Source organism: Suricata suricatta, chromosome 5 (assembly GCF_006229205.1).
Source record: "Suricata suricatta isolate VVHF042 chromosome 5, meerkat_22Aug2017_6uvM2_HiC, whole genome shotgun sequence".
NCBI classification, from domain to species: Eukaryota; Metazoa; Chordata; class Mammalia; order Carnivora; family Herpestidae; genus Suricata; species Suricata suricatta.
The window spans coordinates 134,513,919-134,534,334 of record NC_043704.1 but is presented as its reverse complement, the minus strand read 5'-3'; the positions used below and the strand labels follow the sequence as shown (position 1 = coordinate 134,534,334).

The 20,416-nt window shown below is 36.9% G+C and overlaps 1 long non-coding RNA gene across 1 annotated transcript; it reads right to left on the bottom strand.

Moving 5' to 3' along the window:
• Positions 1 to 55: 55 nt before the first annotated feature.
• LOC115292864 lies at positions 56 to 13,330 on the bottom strand. The gene is made up of 4 exons (XR_003909180.1): positions 13,315 to 13,330; positions 11,882 to 11,981; positions 8,481 to 8,608; positions 56 to 577 (listed from the first exon to the last, which is right to left on the bottom strand). It is a non-coding gene; the product is annotated as an uncharacterized LOC115292864 (long non-coding RNA).
• Between the last annotated feature and the right edge of the window lie 7,086 nt (positions 13,331 to 20,416).

Here is a 20,416-nt window from a genome sequence, read left to right as displayed (position 1 = left end):
CTCCTGAAATGGAATGTTAATCCAGGTCCTTAAAGAGGCAAACAAGAAGATGGAATTAAGCATGCACGGATTTTATTAGGGGAAATACCTATGAAAGAAAATGGGAAAGACTGGGAGAACCATGAGAATTCAGTGCAGGTCTGTCCTTAAATTAAAGGGAGAGAGGAAACAGGGATAAGGCAGAAGTGTCTCATATAGCGAAGGGGCCAAAGAAAAGGTCTGGCAAAGCCATTGCGAAGTACTTGAGTCAAAGTGTGTTGTCAGAGGGCATTTCAAATCTTCCAGGAATAGGCTTGCCTTAGCATCCCTGCCGTCTGGCCATTGGCTGGGCGTCATCCTAAGAGGTATGTCCTCTGCACAAATATGATGGTTCTGGAGCACGGCTGCTGACTAACTGCCGTCCTTGTAGTTGAAGGTTGTCTCAGTGCATTGTGGTGGCCCCACAAATGGCAATAGATATATGGCCTGGCGTACAACATCCAGTAATGTGCAAGTGTCAGGCCATGCTGGCCTGTGTATCTCCTCCACTTCTTGTTCGGGGACTCCTTGGCAACATGAAATTGGCCATGATGGGAATCTGTGCAACACAGAAGCGGACAAATGCTGCAAATCATGACTTTTTCTCCCCTCAAGAGAATGTACCAGTGCCCCACGAATAACATCTATACTAAATGTGTCACAGTGTAATAGAATAAAAACCTCTGAATATTCTTCCCTACTGAGATTCTACTTATTTAGAATAATTCCATATGGTTTTCTCTGAAATAATGTCACTCATTTTTTTTTACCACTCAAAGAGACTTCTTTCCTTTATTTGTCATATAACACTGTCATACAGGTGCTTTTTCAAAAAAGAAACACATGGTATTTTTATATCAGTGTTTTATTGTCTCTCTAGTCTAAAAACTCAAAAATAATTACATTGAGAAGAAAAACTGGGGCCTGGGTAGTTCATTCAGTTAAGCTTTTACTCTCAATTTCAGCTCAGATCATGATCTAACAGTCACGAGATTGAGCCCTGCATCCAGCTCTGTGCTGAGCATGGAGCCTACTTGGGATTCTCTCTCTCTCCCCCTCTCTCTCTGCCTCTCCCCTCCTCAGGCACTCACTCACTCTCTCTCAATAAATAAACCAGCATTAAAAAAAGAAAAGCAAAATTGTATTCTGTTATTACAATACTTTATGTGGCATTAAAAAAAGTAACACCTTTTTTGGTTAATATACCATCTCTAGATGCAATAACAGAGCTAACATTTAACTATCAATGAATGAAATAAGGTACATTCAACCTAGCAAATGAGTGAGCGTCAATTCAGATACTTGAATTCTAATATCGTGTGTGTTACTCACTCTTGAGTTTCAGGGCACTGAATTGGTCTCCCTTCTATAGAGTCTAATTCACCAAATGAATAGTAGTATAGCCCCTTCTTATTCCAAAGAGAGACATATATGTCACAGAAAAATACCATGAAAGCAAATTTTGGTTTTTGAGAAGAAAGGTGCTTTATAAATAGCAGGGACTATTATTCATATTCAGGAATTTTAACAACTCCCACAGTTTTCCTTATGATTATCTGCCATTTCCAATAAGTAACATTTCAACATTTGATGTTATCACACAATCATAATAAAAGAATATTAAACTAGAAAAAAAGAGAAAACCAAACACACGGAAGTGTCTATATATTGTAGTCTATCGTATCATGTAATTTAAAATTCATGAAGTCTACAAGACTGGTATAATTTGAGCCTAGCCTATTCAAGTATATGCTGTCATTTTGGAATAAACATTGTTTCTCATAAAAATTAGACATTTTTATGAGGGTGTGACATTTTAAATAAATACCCTGCTCAGAAGAGAATAGAAAGTTAATGTTTAGATTAGGTGGTGCCCACCTGTCAGAGATGCTGTGCTAAAAATGGTTGTAGTCACTCCTTGAAAGCACTGGGATTTGAATGGTGGGTGAGGGGGTAAGAGCAAGGATGGTAAAAACTGATGCGCCTACTACTAAAAATAGGTGTTGGGGACAAAGCGGGATTTTGCTCAGAACTGTGTTCTTGAACTGTGCTAGAAACTTAGCTTAAAACAGCTAAATAAGAATTGCACATTTGCAGAAGCCTATGTTTATCTTAGCCATAGGTCTGTGCAGAAGATAAAAAGATCTCTCGGTCCCCAAAACGACTTCCTATCTTTTCTTCGTTAGAGATTCATTATGTTGGATCTTTAAGATTCTTTTTATCTTCAGGTATTGTCTTTTCAATTAAATATATCCCTGAGTTAGGGCCATTCTTTAAGAAATTCTCAGTAAAGTTTATGGATAATGAGCACATTAACTTCTAGTTAAGAATGAAAGACCAGGACCTCTTCGGTTGTTGTCTAGGGAGAGGAATAGGGTCACAGACAACACATCTTGAGGCACGATATGAGAAGGGAGAGATGAGGTTTGAAATAAAATAAATAAAATAGCGCAGGGAAATGTACCGTTGGTCCTGTGCTTCTCAAATTATGCCATTCAAGCAGTTTTGTTGATTTCTGCGTTAATCCAGTTCCTTTGCATATACTGGAGGTTCTATCTTCATAGCTATGTGTTGGGTATCTGTTTATTTTTATACACACACATACATACACAAATGTGTGTTCTTTGCAAAATTGTTATATAGGATATCTAATTTGATTTTGTTAACCATTCTACGAGTATATGCAATTAATTCTATTTTACAGATGAGATCACAATAGCTCAGAGATGTCAAGTCCTTTATTCCATGTGAGATATTGAACGAGTTACTGTCAGACCACAAAACCCTTTCTTAACCAATAGACTACCTTATTTTTCTCCTAGTGACTTGTTCAAGAAGATGGTCTGTGAAGGAAAGTTGTTCTGTGACTCAGTATATTTGGAAAATGATACATATTATAAAACCTTGGATGATCAGAAATAACATCAACATATTAAAGGCCATAAGAAATCTCATTTTTCTAAAATAAAACACCTTTGTGTAACCAACCGCTACTTTCAAAGCCTATCAAGTACTCTACAGACTGTAACTGGATATCAGGAGCTAGAGAAACATGAGTTACTGCTACGTTTCCCTCCCTTCTCTTAATACATTTATAATTTTACTAAAATCCCTTCTTGGGGCACCTGGGTGGCTCACTTGGTTAAATGTCTAACTCTTGATTTCAGCTCAGGTCATGATTTCACGGTTCATAAGACCCAGCCCTGTGTCAGACTCTGCTCTGACAGCGTGGAGCCTACTTGGGCAGGAATCTCTCTCTTGCTCTTTTTCTGCCCTTCTTCCACGCATGCCCATGGATCATACTCTCTCTCTCTCTCTCAAAATAAAAATTTTTTAAATAAAAAATAAATAAATAATAAAATCCCTTCTTGATTGTTCATGAAACCTTTAAGTCCAGTATAGAATCCTGAATAGAATTTAGAGATATGATTCCTTAATGATTTCTTTTGTGGGAGACATGATTAACTGCTGAGAAACTGGAAATCACTAGTAATTTGCAGGTATCTTTCTCCTAGGGAATAAATTTGGATTTGGGCTCATCAAGTGCATATTACTAGAGTTTCTTTTTTTCTTTTATTACTTTCTGTTCTTATTTCATTCACTATCATATATATGCAGTATAACTCCTGGGCCATTAAGAGCTACTGAACATGTATTTGTTGAATAAAGATTATCAATGAGAGGCACCTGAGGGGGCTCAGTCGGTTAAGCATCTGACTTTGGCTCAGGTCATGATCGCATGGTTCAGAAGTTCAAGCCCTGTGTCGGGCTCTGTGCTGACAGCTCAGAGTGTAGAGCCTGCTTCAGATTCTGTGTCTCCCTCTCTTTCTGTCCTCCCACCTTCCAGCTTAGACATACTCACAAAATTCAGTGATACCCTGAATATCTCATTCTGTTTACAAACAACATGTGTTAGATCTAAAATGTTATATTCGTTGGGATGTGTAGGTGGGGCCAACTAAGTTGGATTAAGGGTCCAACTTCGGTTCAGGTCATGATCTCATGATTTGTGAGTTCGAGCCCTACATCAGGCTCTGTGCTGACAGCTTGGAGCCTAGAGCCTGCTTTAGATTCTCTGTCTGTCTCTGCTCCTCCCTTCCTTGTACGCTCTTTGTCTCTCTCTTTCCCCCTCTCTCTCTCTCTCTCACTCTCTCAAAAATGAATCAATAAACATTTAAAAAAATAAATAAAGTTTTATATTTGTCCACAAATTTGGTGGCTTGAATGGGACAATAAGCTTAGGAGGGGAGTCAGCTGGATAAAATACAGCTTATTCACATTTGGCTCAATCAGTAAGTGGAACAATAATAATAAAAGAAACAATTAAATTGTTTTTAAATGTATTTTGATAATGCCTTACAAAGCAAAAGGTTTTATCAGGTAAATTCTGGAAACAACTTTATTTAGATTGTGTGTTTTCTGCTTTGGGAGGAATCAGAAGTCAGAATCTTGGGGAGAATTTTCTTCTTTTTCTTTAAAATAAATTGCCATTCAGATGCTGGGTAAAATCACAAAAATTGGGAGAAATCAGTCAACTCCAAAAGGTTCATTTAGTTTCTGACAATATTTCTCACACTTGCAATGAACTATGCAGAAAGAGACAGGTGATTAGCAAGTGCTATTAATCATGTAGGGAAAAGAGAGTGGGGGTGGAGGGCATAAGCTTTCATTTTCAGTAGCAGAAACACAGGGGCAAAGGAAGGCAAAAGTCAATGGATGACACGTAGTTTACTTATCACACAGAATAAAGTCTGATTTGGGAAAAAAATTGTGATTCCAGCAGCATTCATTTATGATTATTGAAGTCATTTATTCTCCATGGCACATGAATATATCATTTGTTGAAACATATTGGCTTTTTAAAATTTATCTTTTACTATTTATTTTCACTATTCAAAGAGAACATGTAGCTTTCTGATCTAAAAGCATATTCAGTGAGAACTGGATTATCCTGCCTTCTTGAGTGACTCTTCAGAGATAATTTCCCTGCCACCAAAGGTCAGAACAAAGAGTCATAGTCTTTGTGTAAAAGGTGCAAAACCTATTCACTTAAAGGTAGAAGAAAACAGATACTATTCAAACAAAATTCTAGGGTAGCCTTTGATTAGAGGGGATTAGAATATAATACAGAAGTGGAGATAGGTCAAGTCGTTCTGGAAACATTTTGTAGGACACTCATCAGCAAAAGAGGTTTGATCCTACTATCAGTCAGGGTTCAGTCAGGAAATAGAGATCACACAGTAAACTGAATAGGGTTAATTTAATAGAGAGAATTATTAAATAACAACAGATTAACTACTAAGGAGTAAAGAGGATGCTAAAGAATTCCAGAATAGGGGAGTTTAGAAGCTGTCACTACCTCTAGGGATAAGACAAGAGTACCTAAAGAAGGAAGACATTTAGAAGATGTTCTCTATCCCCTACAAAGGTTGAGATTCAGACTTTGGTGTAAAACGGTAGCTTTAGTGGCAGAGAAATTTGCTGCGATGCTGCCAGATAGGGCTGGAAGGCAGGAAGCTACCAGGTACCATGCCGGTAAGAACCACTGAAAAGCTGTTTTCCGGGACACCACTAGAACACTCTGGAAAACTGCCCCCTGGGCAGCCCCTGAAATCCATTTGCAGGTGAGTGTAAATGAGTGTTCTTGCTTATCTGCCACGTGCTGCGAGAGCAGGAGGAGAAAGTCCACTAGAACTAAGAAAAGAACTCCCTCCCTCCTGTAGTGTCCCTCTAGTGCCATCAAGTTACAAAGCTTAATCTTGTTCCAGCTGCAAAGAAGAAATGTTTCGAGGGTCCAGCTACAGTATCACAAAGGAGGGCAAGAGAGTGGGATTTGTTGCCGGGAGGAAATACAGTGCTAACTGGCAAAACCATCAAGCTTATGTTTGGGCTCGCAGACAAACAAGCATACCCTGTGGACTGCATACAGGAGTATTTCAAGATAATAAAATTATTACAATAGGAAATTCTAGCTAGATGAGATCACCTTGGCTCCAAAACTTTAATCTCATTTCTTTAGCAAACTTTCACTGAGTGAAATCTGTATTTCGGTCAAGTTATCAAAGCTATAGGAGTAAAAAATACTTTCCTAAACTAACGTCAGTGTTTCCTTTTTCTACAAATGGTTCCAACATCCACTAAGTTGAACAAGGAGTGAACCGGCAAGTATTCTTTTTTTGTGTGTTTATTTATTTTTGAGGGAGAGCACATGTGAGCAGGGTAGGGGCAGAGAGAGAAGGGGGCAGAGGATCTGAAGCATGGAATTTGAACCCATGAACCACAAGATCATGACCTGAGCTGAAGTGGGACTCTCAAACAACTGAGCCACCCAGGTGCCCCAAAACTGGGAATCATGTTTGAAAACCTGTTTCATTCAATCACAATATTAAATTGTGAAGCCAACAAATACTGTCAATTGAAAGAAATGCACTTTACGTCTCTCTCTGGTCATTGATTCTTTTCTGTCTCCACCAAGATGGGACACCATCCCCTCTTCCCTAAAAGACTCCCAATAGTTGCTGGGTGATTGTTTTATCCGAATATCATCTTACTTCTGTGCATTTTTTAAAAGGAATTTTAGAAATGTGATACATGTCTTACAAGAGTGTTTATGACTTATATACTACAAAGAATAGCATCAATGTATCCTCCCTGCAAAATCTGAGTAATTTTCCAATCTTTTTCCTCTCCCATTACTCCTACCTAAGTGTTCTGTTTTCTGAGTGTTGTGTTAATAATTCACTTTTAATAGTTTTGACACATATATGCACATCTTTGAGTAAATTCCCTAGTTGCATTTTTTTAACTTTATATAAATAGAATAATGGCATCATGCTCTGAACAACTGTTTTTCACTTAATTGGTTGTTGATAAAGTAGCTATGATTGAATTTCATTATGATATTCTCTTTGTGACTATTCCATGCTTTCTATATCCATTTTACTGTTGAACTATGTCTAGTTTTTTTCTTCCTCTTGTTATAAACAGTAATATTACAGATTCTTATACATATTTCCTGATGTCTCTGTGGAATAGCTTCTGTTTGACAGAGGCTGGACTAGAAAATTGAGCAAATTTTCTATCAATAATATATAGGACTTGCCATTGTTCTACATGCTTGACAACACGAATTATCTCAGAATTTTTAGTTTTTTCTAATTTTGTGTCTATGACATGGTCATTCATTGTGGATTTTCCTGCATTGTTTTAATTGCCAATAAGTTCACACATCATTCCATATATTTAATGGTAACTGATATTTGCTCTTTTCTAAAGAGCTTGTTCAAGTCTTCTGCACACTGAAAGAAATTATTTCCACATCTTCCTACTGATTTGTAGTGACAGTAAATGTTGTCAGTTAATATGTTGCAAATGTCTTCTCCCATTAAATGAGTTTTCTTTATATTCTTTAAATACTGTACTCTGATGAGCAGACATTCATAATTTTATTATAATCAATTTTCTAAATATTCATTTGTGTCCTTTATGCTTTTTTGTGTATTGTTTAGTAAATCCTATAATATGCAGCATTGAACAAAAATGATTCTATATCTTATTCTAAAGGTTTAAAAATTTGCCTATTTAAATTTGTCTTTGACTTTGCCGAAATTATTTTTCACACATTATATTAGGAATATATTTTAAGTTTTTCTTCCATAGAGATAATAAATTGATTTTAATTTATAACAACTTTATAACAAATTTGTTATTAATAATACCATATGATTTCACTTATATGTGGATTTTAAAAAGCAAAATAAACAAAACAGAAACAGATACATAGATAATAGAAAATCTGGTCGTCGCCAGGGAGGGAGGCGAAATAGGGTAAGGAGGTTAAAAGGTGCAAAATTCCAGTTATAAAACAAGTAAGACACAGGATGCAATGTAGGGCCCAGAGACAATGGTTAATCATATTCAAACAGTTTTGTGTGGTGCTCGATGGTAGCTAGATTTATTGTGGTGGCTGCTTTGCTGTGTGTATAAATGTTGTTGTTTATTGTTGTTTACCTGAAACTAATATACTATTCTAGGTCAACTACACTTCAATTAAAAATAAATTTTTCCAACACTATTTTTTGAATACTTAACATTTTCTCACTGATTTTCATTACTAGCCACATCATAAAATAGGTTTCCATGTTTAAGCCTGTTTCTGGCTTCTCTCTGTCCTTTTGATCAATTCTGTGCCAATACCACAGTTTTTTTTAATTTTTAAAAAAATTTTAATGTTTATTTTTGAGACAGAGAGAGAGAGACAGAGTGTGGGTGGGGGAGGGGCAGAGAGAGAGGGAGACACAGAATCTAAAACAGGCTCCAGGCTCTGAGCTGTCGGCACAGAGCCCAAAGCAGGGCTCCAACTCGTGAACTGTGGAATCATGACCTGAGTGGAAGTCGGATGCTCACTGGCCTGAGCCACCCAGGAGCCCTCACACTGTTTTAATTAGTATTAAAAATCTTACCTGATCATTCTTCTTTATCAGTGTCTTAAGTTTCTTAGGTCTCTTCGATTCCTTAAATCGTCTAAAATAAGCTTGTCAAGTTCTTTGAAATATACCAGTAGAGAGTTTGCTTTGCAATTGTATCAAATCTATAGATCAATTTGGGAGAAAGTGACAATTTTACTATATTGGGTTTGTCTACTGTAAGACACTATTTTTAAGTATTGCAGTAAAGTTACGCAAATTTTAGCTAAAGGACTCACATATATTTTGTTATGTTCATTCTTACAACCTTTCATTTTCGTTATGCTATTGTAAATGACATTTTGAGTTTCAAATTTACAATAAACCAATACTGTATGTCATAAACAATGGCAGGGATCATTTCATGAGTAAGACAAGATAGTAATGAGGAGAAGAAGGAGTTGGGCCATGAATAGATTTTGAGATTTCACAGCATGTAGCTAAACATTTGAAGATAGAGCTTCAGTCCAGTGGCTGTCTCTGGTGGTCTCTGATTGGGGCGGGGTGGGGGCACATGTAATTTTATATATTTAACTTTTCAAATTATTTCAGTATGTATTTTACTATTATTTTAAGAGAAATCACTCATTTATTTTTTTCTCCAGAAAATAATACACTCTGCCTAAACCACCTATATATGTGTATATACACGTTTGTATATATATGTGCTTTTATTTTTGTTTTAACTCTGAAGCAAGGTTCTCTGATGTCTTTAGTGGATGCGTTCTATTGTCTCACATGCTTTGGCCAGAAGGTGCTTACTTAATTCATGAACATTCTTCTATGTCTAATGGTAAAAACCATTTTATTCTTAGTAGAATTGAAGTATAATCCTTCAATATTAATAGTTAAAATAGTTTGATATGGCATAAAGCTGTGATAGGGAGGAATCATATATTGTACCATTGCATATTTCTTTTTTGGGGTCAGGAAATCTCAATTCCTATATCCTATCTTCCTGTGGTTAGTTCATTTCGACAAAAACCTCTCTAGGACTTTTTCTGTACCAGGCAGAGTGTTACTTGCTGCAGAAAAAGATGTAAGTTACAGTCTCTGTCTTAAATGAAATAAATAGTTTCAACAACAGATGTATAAACAGAGCCCCAGATTGTAAGAAATATAACTTGGTTTCCTGCAAGAGGAGGGCAGGTGGTCATGCAAATTTCAGAGCCATACTAGCAAATAATTTAATTATTTACAGGGTTCTTTATGCACTGATTCAGATTCAAGTTCTTAACAGCATTCATATCCTAAAGATATGAATACAGTTCTGATGCGACCTTTTACACTTAGATTTCTTACAGCAGCAAGTCGACCAAAGAATAGAGGCTCCGTAACTGACTCTGTCTAGTTGGGAAGGTACACAAAATATATTTGAGAACAAGGCTGAGTTAGTACTATATAATACCATTATAGTCCAGTCACAGTGGAATTGTGAGCTCAGAATTATTTTGTCAAGTTATCTCTCACTCTCTTTAACACTCTAAAGGCAGGACAGAATGGTAGAATGTTCTTTGAGTGAGAGAAAAAATGCACCCAGAACATGTGAAAAAATGCACTCGGATGCAAATAAACATATTTACATTTGAAGTAAATTATTTAAAAAAACAAATAGAATTGTGACAGATCAGCACTGCATGGAGGTCAGGGAAATGGGGAAATTAGGTCCAGAAATGAAAGAACTAACTACGTGCCATGTGCTACCTCACTCCTGGGTCTTTGACTTCTCACCAAAGGCTGGGGTGGAGCCTTATTTCCAAAGAAGCCATGCTAATAATTAGAGACATTACAAAGCATGTCAAGGTTATATATAGAGCAGCTAAAGAAAATTCAAGATTCAAACCCAGAACTGTCTAGTCCCCCAAGGGTGTGCTCCCTCCTGCAGCCTGCAACACTCCCCAGTTATCAGAACGGAGCAATAAAGCATCAGGGGAACCAAACACAGTGGGCTTGGCCCGTGGGGAGTGCTCAACAAATGCTAAATGTTGTCTCTTGATGTTTTCATATTGTGCTACCACATAATTAGAATCTTATAGGAACAAAAATAACTAACAGGATCATCCCTACTTGGTTTGTATAGGCAGCATGTCTCACAGTGTGCTGAGTACCTGAAGCAGTACTTCTCAAACTGGAAAAGATGCAAGAATCATCTGGAAATTTTCTTAACATGTAGATTCTGATTTTGTTGGTGTAGGGATGACTCCAAACTACTGCATTTTTAATAAGGCTCACAGGTGATAATGATGCTGCTGGTCCAAGGACCACACTTTGAGTAGCCAAAGTCTACACGTCTGTCCACAAATCACCTGGTACATTGACTTAAAATGTGATTACCATGCCATAGTTATTTAATTATTTAATTAGAATACTTGAATGTAAGGCTTGGGAATAGGGGTTTTCCACACATCTCCAGGTACTTCTGCACACTAAAATTTAAGAACTATTTGTGTGTTCTGGGGTGCCTGGGTGGCTCAGTCGGGTCACTGACCAACTCTTGAATTGGCTCAGGTCATGACCTCATGGCTTGTGGGTTTGGGCCCCATGTCAGCTTTGCACTGGCAGTTTGGGTCCGGCTTAAGATTCTCTCTTCCTTTTCTACCCCTCGCCTGTTTGCTAACTCTCTCTCTCTCTCTCTCTCTCTCTCTCTGTCTCAAAATAAAGACCAAAAACCAAAAACCAAAAAACAACAAACCTATTTGTGTGTTCTAAGGCTCAATCCTTTCTGTCATACTCTGACGCTGTGAGAGAACAGAAAATTTAACTTTTGTTTTCATACATTGGTAGGTTTTATATTTTAATTTGTTGGAAGATTTTTCCAGGCTTATCTTGTGATTCTTTTAAAATATGATTTTGAGAATTAAAGAAGTACATGTTAGTGGCTAGTTTGGGACACTGCCATGGCTCCTGATTTATACTGTTTCTGCTCAGTGTTAAGAGTGAGGGTCCTTGACTTTCCCCTCCTCTTTCATATTTTATCCTCATCCCTTAGGGAGATAATTTTACAAAGAGATGAATCTGGATGAACACTTATTCCAGGATTCTTCCCTGAGGTGTCTTCACCCTAGAGTTTCTGGTGTGTATGTGTGTGTGTGTGTGTGTGTGTGTGTGTGTGTGTGTGTGTGTGTGTTACATTTTGGGATTAGGCTGGTAAGCCAGCCTCCCATATTTAGAGGGCAATGGCCATGTGATTGACCCTGAGACTCACAAAATACAAACCAGTATATCTAAGGAGGTCAAGAGAAACTTACGAACCCAGAGAACCTCAAACGAAAGTCACAGAAAGAATATGGAAGGATGTTCATGAGTGCTAAGAGGTTGGTTTTGTGTATCAAAACAAGATTCTTGGAGAAACTATCTTAAACAGCAGTTTGACAACATTTAATTCATCTAATACTTACTGGCAGATCTTATGTGGGTCATGAGCTGGATAAAAGAATATAATCCTTTTCCTCATGGTAACTGCAATCCAGCAGCAGAAGAAAGCTTAATAAGTTAAACCTGGTGGGATGAAAGTCAAAGGGCAATGTCACTTTTTCAGGTCAATTTTTTACTTCAGTGAGGAAAACTTATGTCCACAAGAGTTTTTACTAATCTAAAATAACTGGAAAAATCAAATCTCCATCAACAGATGGATGAAGAAATTGTGATATATTCACACAATGGATCACTCCTCAGCAATAAGTAAAATGAACAAAGGATGCATGTAAAACACGAGTGAACCTCAAAATCATGAAGAGAAGGAAGTCAGATATAAAACTGTGCACACCGTATGACTCAACCTACATAAAATTCAATAGAAGGTAAAACTAATCTATGATATTAGAAATTAGAACCCTAATCACTTATGTTGATGGGAGATTGGCTGGACAGAGCAAGTGAAAACTTTCTGAGGTGACGGAAATGCTTTTATCTAGAACAGAGTGGTAGTTTACTGAGTGTATACATTTCCAAAATTGACTTAAGATTTTGATTTGATTTTATTGGCAGATTTTCTTGAAACTATATCTGAGTAATGGGAAACACAGCAAACAACAGATCAGGGACCTACTGCCCTTCTTATTAGTTATTTACAGGTCCTACCTTTACTTAGTTATTTCACTATCTTTTCTTTCTCCTGGAGTTATTTTAATAATTACATAATATAATGTCTGTAAAGCACCTGAACAGTACATACTTTTTTTTTAAAAATTTTTTTATGTTCTTTATTTATTTTTGAGAGACAGAGAGACAATGTGAGCAGAGGAGGGTCAGAGAGAGGGAGACACAGAATCTGAAGACAGGCTCCAGGCTCTGAGCTAGCTGTCAGCATAGAGACCGACGCAGGGCTTGAACCCATGAACTGTGAGATCATGACCTGAGCTGAAGCCAGACGCTTAACTGACTGAGGCACCCAGGTGCCCCTACAGTACATACTTAAACAATTATTAGCTAATATTAAGATTGAGGTTGACGGTAATAAGGATTTCAACACCATGAATACCTACATTAGACAGATTATGTAAAAATGCAAAACATATACATGCATCTATATATTGTGGTAGATAGGTATTTGTGTATATACACATAAATACATACATATTATTCAGGAAAAGGTAGGTAGAGTTTATCTTGCAGAAGATCAAATAATTTATACATGAAGGTATTAATATAGCCAATATAGAAGGGTGGGGTTAATTTGTTAATTTGTGAAGAAACAGAAAGGCCATACCACGGCATTTTCATTTGATTTGAGAAGCAGTTGAAACAATTATTTTAGGGAAGTAGATTAAGGCAATAGTGTCTAAGGAGTACGGTTCTGATTTTGTTATGGTATTTTTATTATTGTTCTTACCGGGTGAGACCTTGTGTGTTACAGGCTGGTTGATGTCAAGGAAGGACCTATGAGGAAAAGAAGGCACTTAACCAAACTATCTGAAATTAAAAGTGTTTCCCTTTTAGTGTAGGTCTGAAAAAGCAGCTATTTTTTTTCTGTGAAATGCAGTGGGTCAGAAATGGCAGGAGTTGATAGTAAAAGACATGAAACACGAAAAAGAAAGGAAAAGGCCAAGTTTCTTGTCAGAAGGGGGTTTTGTCAACAATGGAAATGCTTAAAAGGAATAGCGCTTTGGCAGAGAGGAAAAGGAAGTCAACATGGAATATGTTTTGTTTTATGTTATAAAAAGACACAGAAGGGCCACCTCCAGGTGCAGGAGGCATTGAGGTTCAGACAGAAGAGAAGTGCAGGGAGTATAGGTCCGAGGGGCTGCATTTCAGCCAGATTTGTGTTTGATGAATTCTTCAAATATCACCTTAGGGAAGCAAAATGGAATAATGTACCAAAAGAAACCCTTGAGCTTCTAATGGGATGCAGAATAGTTTTAATTGTGCTTTATCAAAATACTCCCAGTGTGACTTCTTTCTGAAATATCCCATGTCAGGGAATCTCGGTGGAAAGAACATAGGATTTGGAGTCAGACCATCCTAGGGGAGAGGCCAAGCTTGGGTAATTCCTTAACTTCTTTTAACTTCAATTTCCTCATAGACAAAATGGGATAATAACAGCATCCTCCTGAGATTTGTTTTGAGGACTAAATGAGATGATGAGTGTGAGGTGCCAGGTTAGGTCACCCCTACTTAGCTTTTTCTCAAATAATGATCATCACAAGTCAATATTCTTAAGGATGTGAATGTCCTTTTAGTTTCAACATGTCTGTTATTCCCAGTATGTAAAATAGCACATCCAATTCTTCTCTCCTTTAATTGAATGACGGCATTCCTTCCTTTCAGTTCTATTTATCATCATTCCGGAAGTTACTATGTTTAAAAAGTGCCAAGTTAATTGGCAGTGGGGGTGCATGGTAAGATAGCAGTCACTGCAATCTGTTAAAAGATTCATGGTAATCAAGTGATTCTTTCATTTTTAATGAAAGAGCTAGATCTATAATGGAGGGTTTTTTTCCTTGGACTTCGCCTGAAACTTTGCTCTGTTACCATATCTTGTGGTGACATTCCAAGTTTTCTTTTAAAAAATCCCTTTCTCTTGGGGGCGCCTGGGTGGCTCTGACTTCAGGTCAGGTCATGACCTCGTGGTTCATGAGTTCGAGCCCCTCGTTGGGCTCTTGTGCAGACAACTCAGAGCCTGCAGCCTGCTTTGGATTCTGTCTCTCTGTCTCTCTGTTCCTCCCTTGCTCCTACTCTGCCTCTCTATCTCAAAAATATAGATGAAAAAAAATTAAAAATCCCTTTCTCTTAAAATGAAAACCAGCGAAGCAAAGTGAAAAGTGTAATTTCCATGAACAAAAAGAAAAAATAATCTCTGGGATTTATTTGCTTTTAGCTTTTATTTTAAATCTCATTTCCTCTTAAAATATCTTGATGTATTGTGAAGGCAGTAGTCCTCAAATTTATATCTGAATCCAATGTCTGTGTTTGCTAATCTCTTCCCTGTTTTCTAAAGGTTGTCTTCCTTTCTGCTGAAATAATAAATGGGTAAATAGTCATATGTGAGATGCCTGCATCTTTAATATGCCAACACCTTCTGTCTTAGAGGCATATTGTGCCAGATGGAACGTTTCACAAACACTATAACAGACAAATTACATTAGACACCCTGGCTAGCACTGTGACACACAGCACCTCGATGTAACTCAATTTTGCCTTTGCCTACATCTCAACCATTGCATTTTTAAATCAGCAGCGGGATAGCATAAACTATCATCTCCGAATAGAATGATAAATCCATCCTCTATGTTTATACAGCATTCAGCTTCTATTAATTTTTTCACAGCAATATTTATGATAATAGTCAAACCTCAGAATGGCAAAGCAAGATATTTTTCCCACAAAAACGTTCTCAAAAGGCAGGACCGCTTTCTAGGAGTATTGTAAGGACTATGAGATGAAAACTTGAAATAAATTTGTTTCCTTGTTTTGGTATTTGCAGTTGAGCAAATGACTTAATGTAAACATTTTCGTAAGTTTTTAAAAAGGAATTGGTAGCTTGAAGGTTGAAGATAAATAATTCCCATTACACTATTATAACTTTTCGACACTTAAAGAAGGAATACGTTTTTTTTTCCAACATATAAATGGGGAAAGTAAGAGAACACTCAGAAGTAAAATAGCAAATAGGTGGGTAGATAGACGGAATAGATGCGTGGATAAATAGGAGCCCATCTCATCCTGGGAGTCAAGAATAGAATTTATTTTTCCAATGTGAATAATAAAATACTTTCTTGCATAGTCTAAGTGCTGAATTTAAATAAGTATCTCTAGCTTAAAGGCTTTAGTGTAGGTGTTGTTTCAGACAGGAATTAAAATCAGAAGTTGCAAGTATTTAAAGATAGAATAAAATAGTCTTCCAAAAAAATCATGTATGATAAAGATGGAATTTTGACAGCTCTCTTTCTTCAAGACGGCCTTTCTGTTCTCTGTTGCCCGGCCTATTAACTTTCAGGGCACTTACCTGGGACCTTGACTTTGAAGGTCAAGGATTCGCAGCAGGCCCTTCTTGCTTCCCATCATAGGGAAGCTTTTATATGAATATGTTTCCATTCTCAAGACAAGGTGATAATTATTTTTCTTCATGATGGGGCTTGCCTTTACAATCTAGTTTGTTATGCAATTTAGTAGAAACGGTAGGAAAGCTTAGGAAATGCCTCATGAATTCACGGATTAAAATCATTGTCTTAATTGGATACTCCTTAATCTCATGAAGGAGACAATGAAATTTATAGCTGCATGACTAAGTGCAGAAATTGACAACTTTTTTCAATTAGTGGTCTAAAATATAATTTCAGTGTGCTAGTGATGGTGAGTTAATTAAAACATAAAGCACTGTAAACTATGTAAATGAGAAATTGCATAAATCATAATAAAAATTCTCTTCCTTTAAAAAAGTAATTTTGTAGTAAGCATATTTGGAAACGTGTGATCAAAGAAAATATGTTATACAAACAATCTGGTCAATGATTTAGCAAAGTATGTTTTTATAAAAAAAATCTTTTGATAGATCATGACTTTTCTTTTTGCTGAATTAGCTATTTGAGAAAGAAATATACATACATGATTAAATTGTTCATTATCATAATTTAATATGACCACCATTTCGAATAAAGAATCTGACTTGATAATGGATCTCTTTTAAAAATGTTTTCTATTATAAAATTAACATAACACACTTTTAGAAATTATTAAAACAGAAAGGAAATATAATCTTAACACACCCATAATGTTAACACACATTTTGTTGTATATTTTTAGCCTTATTTTCCTATTCCTTTTTTTTATTAGTCTGTCAGCCACTTTATATGGCAATGTTCTTTTTCTTATTTTCTGTTGTACAGTCAGCATTTTGAGTCTATTAATCTTTATAATACTCAGTTTTAATCACTGAAGAATATCCCATTCTGTGGTTTTAAACCATCCCTTTATTATTGCACATGGGCATTTTCTTATCTGTAGGTTTCATTCTAATTTGAATAGAATCGCCACTTTAAAAATGGTTGGTAGAGGTAGACGTGCTAGCTTGACGCACATGAACTTGAAATTTTTCCTTTGGCTAGGCTATTTTTTATTAGACTTTGAACAAAAAATACCTCATATACAATTTAAAAATATATAAGTGACTGGGTATTATTGTGAAGGTGTTCTTTCCATTCTAAAAGTAGTCCCAGAAAACTCTGGAAGACTAAGGAATCACGGGTAACTGAACTGGACTGCTCCTACTTACCTGTGAGCCAAGGCTTCCTTTCATTTTCTTGTCCCCAGTTTTTCTAAGTGCACAAAAGGACAGTATTAGTATCTACTTCTCGGGTTTTGTGCTTGAATATTAAACAAGAAAATGCATGAAAAGTACTCAATACGGTATCAAGCAAATTGTAGCTCCCAGTAGTATTCCTTAATTCCTTAAAAATCGATGCTGATATTAACAATGATATATACTAAGTCCCTTGATAAGTAAATTAATTAAATAGCATGTCTAAAAAAGTTTAGCTAATAATGCATGCTTATTAAATTCATACTACTAACTAAACTGTCCTAAAAAGTCTCAGATGGGCTGGGCTCACCTCCCACCCCCCGCCCCGAATTGGCCAGTAGTTTGGATCAGATATCCATCTGATTGATTGAATTGGCCAGGTAGTCGATCTGAATTGGCTCTTGAGACAGTATTTATCAAATAGATGCATCTCTGAGTGACGTGGATGGCTATAGGCATTCACATCTCACACTCCCACAATGACATGAAGATGTAATATGTTCCTCTCAAGCCTTAATTTGGCAAGGAATCTCTGCCTCTGAAAGCAAGGGTGTGACAGCGTGTGAGGAGGCACACAATGTAAGGGAGGAATTATACAGCAGCAAAGACAGGGCTCTGCTCTGTCATTACCATCATCATCATGTAATATTTATCAGGGTGTCCACAAGGTGCCATATGCTTTACAGGCTGTAGGCATCCTTATGCCTCAGGAGAGAGAAGCAGATGAAAGTCAGCACATGCCAAAGATGAAACAAACACCCACACTTCACCAAATGTACCTGCAATATTTAAAAAGATGCTAGTTATTTCTGAGTGCTGAGCTTGTGTGTGCTGGTAGGAAGCTTCCCGGCCAGCAATAACAGGTCTTCAAAAGGAGAAGCAAAGGTGAGATTTGGGAATCTTTTTAAGCAATGATCCTGATGCAAAAATAAGATTGAATACTATTTTGAAGGTATGTTCTCTCTCTTTCCGTTCACCCAGACATGAGGTACAGAAAGTGGACGGGACATCTTACTTTTCAAGTGCCACATGTTAAGATGTTCAGTCATGGGGCGCCTGGGTAGCTCAGTCGGTTGAGCATCCAACTCTGGCTCAGGTCATGATCTCACGGTCAGTGGGCTTGAGCCCCGCGTCGGGATCTGTGCTGACAGCTTGGAGCCTGGAACCTGCTTCTGATTCTGTGTGTGTCTCTCTCTCTCTGCCTCCACCCCTGCTTGTGCTCTCTCTCTGCCTCTCAAAAATAAATAAACATTTTAAAAAAGAAATTAAATCACTCATTTCTGGGAAGTTACTGTAGAGTGTTGGCAAACAGTCTGTACCAAAGCAAGGGTTTATATTTTGATATAAGACAATACTATCAGTAATTTTTAATTGTATACTTGTGCTCTAACATTAGCAAATGTAGAAGAAATCATGGAAAAAATAAAAATATAAACAAAGAATTTAATAACATTAATTTCTTAAATCTATTGTGTTTAATATTTTGTGTGCTATGTTTTTGTGAATAATGAATAAAACCTGATGACATTATGCTAAGTAAAACAAGCTAGTCACAAAACGACAAATTGTGTATGTTTCCACTTCTGTGAAGTACTTAGAGTAGTCAGAATCCTAGAGGCAGAGAGTAGAATGGTAGTGTCAGTGTCTGGGGTACAGAGTTTCACGTTCACAAGGTGAAAAGGGTTGGACATGATGATGATGATGGTGTACAACATCATGAATGTATTTAATAGCACTTAACTGTACACTTAAAATAGTAAAGATGGTAAATTTTATGTTATGTGTATTTTACCACAATAAAAAATACTGGAAGATTTACGTATAGCTCAAAGGGGCACAGAAAGAACTTACAAGCTTTTAAAGAAAATGCTCGAAAACAAGTAGGTCGTGGCCTAGAATCAGGAAGAAGCTGAGGGGAACATTATGAAAGGTTGTTGAAATATATATTGCAAATATTTTCTCCAGGTCTGCTACTGACATTTTATCTTTATTTATAAGCTTTGTCTATAAAAGTATTTTAATTCTTATAGAGTAATTCAGGATTTTATGATTTGTTTTGGTTTGAGGTTCTAAGTTAAAAAATACATTTTTCTGTTCTCTAATGGACATTTTTTGGATATTGGTATTAATTCATCTGAACTTATTTTTAGAAACTAATATTTTTCTCCAAATTCTATGGCTAAATATCCTAAAACCACTTATTTAACAATCCATCCTTTCTTGTCAGCGCTAATTCCAGTTTTATTTTATTACATGGTGTTAATCATGGGGCTATTACCGATCCCGCGCTAGTCTGCCAATCTGTGTAGCATTCATGAATGAGGAGAAACAGACCATGTAAAGAACAGTAGAAGAGAGTGCCTTGGGCTACAAAAACAGAAAATGTCGAAATTCTGAAATGGGAAGGATTCATTTTTTAAGAATGAATAGGAGGTTGGTGTGTCTAGAGTGCAGTAAGTCAAGAGGAGAATGGCTCCAAATGAAATTTAAAATATGGAGAGGGGGGGCATCATGTGGTTGGTGGTGATTCCGCCTAGTGAAACTCACAATGAGTGCGGGTGGGCGAGTCTGTGGTCACTGCTTCTCTGGAGAGAGATAAGGTGTGTCTCTTCTCTAGGCCACCCTGGGACCTCTGTCCTCCTCAGACCAGTTACAAGAGAACCTCCATTCGATGGTCAGGAAAATCTCAGAAAAGTTCAATGTGGAGATTTGGTGGAAGTTTTATCTAAATTACTTGCTCCCTTAGATTATGCAGAGGCTCTTCCAGACTCAACGGCTGAAATGAGTGTCCTATAACTGCTTTCTCTCTCCAGACCCCAATGCCCACTCACTCCCATTTTCTCCCCAAAGCACTTTCAAATTTTCCCCAGGTCCACACCTTCAGATATTCCGTAACATAACACACTGGTTTTCCAGGGATAAGGAGCTTCATCCTCTTCAGGCACCTTACAAAATTGTGAGCCGTGGGATTTACTTACAGGCCAGGTGATCCTACCATAAAGACGCTTGAGGAGGAGGAGGAGACAGAGATCATCAGGTTCCATCCAAGTGTTACCTTCGATTTCCTAAACTTTCAATATCCAATGACATCTCTATGTTATAATATTTTCCTTCTTTTTATTGGTTTTCAATATTAATATGATATGTGGGTATTTAGAGACCTATACTGGTCTGATGGATTACATGCAAATATGTA